The following is a 2,942-nucleotide window of genomic DNA, read 5'->3' on the forward strand; positions in this document are numbered from 1 at the left end:
TATATATTGATAGATAAATAAATAAGTTAAAATAAATAAAAGAAAAGGAATAAACTAAATAAGAAGGTAAAATGGGAAAGGGAGGTAGCAAACTAACTCCAAAAGAACAGTTATCATGTAAGGATTGGAAATATGTTGAGAAACAGGATCCAAGTAAAATAAAACACCTAGATAAATGGATAACAAAATATGGATTTGAGGATCAACTAAACACCCAAAAACTAGCCATACTCCAGACAGAGATAGTCATAAAAACAAAAAATGATCCCAAGAAAAAGGTAGAGAAAAAAGGAAAACAGGGACATGCAGAAAAAGGAGAAAATAAGCAAGTCATGTTTCACAGGAAGGAAGATGATGAGACAGGGCCAGTTAAGCAAAAAAAGGATAATAAGGAAGAAAGTGAGGAAGAAGAAGCTGTAGCGGTAGGAAAAGAAAAACCAATACAGAAAATATATCCTACACTGCCTCAAGAAAACACACCCCAACACAATAACTCACAAACACATAAAATAAGCACCAGAGCAGGAGGTAACCAGTATGAGTGGTCAAAAACTCTGGGAAAGGCGCTTTCCCCGGTTGCTTCTGCTCCATCAATCACTGACTTGTCAACTAGTAGTGCTGAAGCTTATCCCATGATCCAAGTGGCAAACCCCAATAATGAGGGGGATGAGCCCACCATTTTGGTGTATACACTCAAAAAAGTGAAACGTTGACTTTAATTAAATTTATTTTGTCAACAGGTTCCACAAAATTTTATTAGGTTAGTTAAAAGCAAAATTATTAAGTTAATCTAACATAATTAACACTTATTACAGTAACACAATGATTGTGAATTGAGCCAACTTAAAAAAATAATTACTGATCAACAAGAAATATTTAAGTTGACCCAAAGTCAATTAAGTTATATGGACATAAAGAATATATGTACAGGCTACATATTTTATATTTGTTGTTTCAACATAAATCTTATTTGTAGCAATAAAATAACACTTTTAAGTTCAATTAATTAAAACATTATGTTTTCATCTAATTCATGTTTTACTAATTAGTTTGACATACTTCTACTTTGTCAACAGGTTCCACACAAATGAATTTGGTACACCCAACACATTTTTCTTATTTCCTTTATTTACCAACACAGCACACCGATTCAGTTTACATTTTGGTGTACTTGGTCCAAAAAAAACAATACAGTAACATTTTTGGCACTGAAAGTGTAACACATAATTAGAGCTGCAACTATCAGATGATTAATTAATTATTCAATTGACAGAAAATGAATCACCAACTATTTTGAAGAAAGAAAATGCTAAAATTCTTAAATGTGAATATTTTTTTCGTTACACCTTTATGTTTGGAATGTGGAATGTTGATCCAACAAACATAACAACAAAATAAGACACTTGATGTTGCAGAAAACATCAGAAAATGGTCAAAAATGTCAGTTCAACTAATCGATTAATAGAAAAAATAAATTCTCAGATTAATCAATAATGAAAACAATTGTCAGTTGCAGCCCTATATATAATAAAACATACGTCCAGGTGGCATCATTGCTACAGCATGGTCCAATACTAACAGTTGGAGCGTAATTGTCGATAAAATATTGTCAACAAAACAACAGGTTTGCAGTTTTCAAATTTTTTGTAACAGAACTATGGTCTAACCATTTAACAACAAACTTGTTGCTCAACTTTTATTTAAACATTGAAAAATATAATTTTTCCTATTCCATGGAACATTCAATGGTAAGCTCATTCATACAGTTTGTTCTTGAGCATCTGCACTTTGGTTGAGAGTCTGCAAGCATCCAGTTGGAGGAACAGCTTCTGAAGCACTTCAAAGAAGGCTTTCAGTTCCTGAGGATAACTGAGGTTCAGTGCATATATTACACCCATTAAGAGTGCACATGCAGAGGCAATGTCTCCCATGTCACGCAGAACTTCAACACCCTCAATCACTATTCCAACATCGGCTCGAGGAGTGGTGGCATCACCTCCCTCAACATTAATGCTGTAGATACCGAAGATAAGTTTATCCAGCTCCCTCTGAACAGCTGTAGCATCGGAATCCTCAATGTAGAAGAGACAGAAACCAAACCATGAAATGAGAAACAGTAAACTTTGCATTTCAAATTTCCTTTGAATAACAATTTAATCAAAATAGCACAATACTACAAAACAGTGCTATGTGTATAAAATAACGAATGAACGATGAAGTAGTGCTGAATGATTCTCTCACACTTAGGAACATTAGGAACACATTCAATCGAATGCAATCCAATGCAACAGCTCTGCCATAGAATTAATTTTATTCTAATCTTATTATTTTCATTTTTTGTTTACATTGTTCCTAACATTTTGCCCCTCTCATGCATGTAAATGAGGTACACACAATATTAATAACTCTTAATAACTCAATATAATGCACTCCAGTACACCACCACCACCCACTACGACCTCAGTAATCAACATAAAGTGAAGTTATCACCTTTCTGATAATGTCAGCAAAACTAAAAATGTATATGTTTGATTAAGGTAGAATGTATGGCAGAGTTGTAGTATTGAATTGCAACAAATTGCACAGGTGTTACTAATAAAATGCATGGTAAGTGAATATATTAGATTTCCCGAAAAAGTTAAACAAACTGATTCCATGCAAATAATAACAAAGTAACAAGATTAATTATTCGAGATTTGATTTAATACAGGTAGAAACTAAAATGACCAGCCAGGTATTCCTTGAAGAGGTTGTTTGGGTCTTCATTCAGGTAGACGCAAAGTGCCCTGAGGATGCACTCCCTCCTCATTTCAACAGTTTCATTCTGAAGAAAAGAAAATACAGACATACATAGGACTGTAGATGTACACATACTACACCTCACATTTCATAAGCAAGTGAAATGAATGACATCTCAACTGTAGAGACAGACGGGTACACGA

This window comes from Seriola lalandi, unplaced genomic scaffold, assembly GCF_002814215.2.
Source record: "Seriola lalandi dorsalis isolate HSWRI2012SDOR001 ecotype SW California unplaced genomic scaffold, Sedor1 jcf7180002054939, whole genome shotgun sequence".
Classification (NCBI taxonomy): domain Eukaryota; kingdom Metazoa; phylum Chordata; class Actinopteri; order Carangiformes; family Carangidae; genus Seriola; species Seriola lalandi.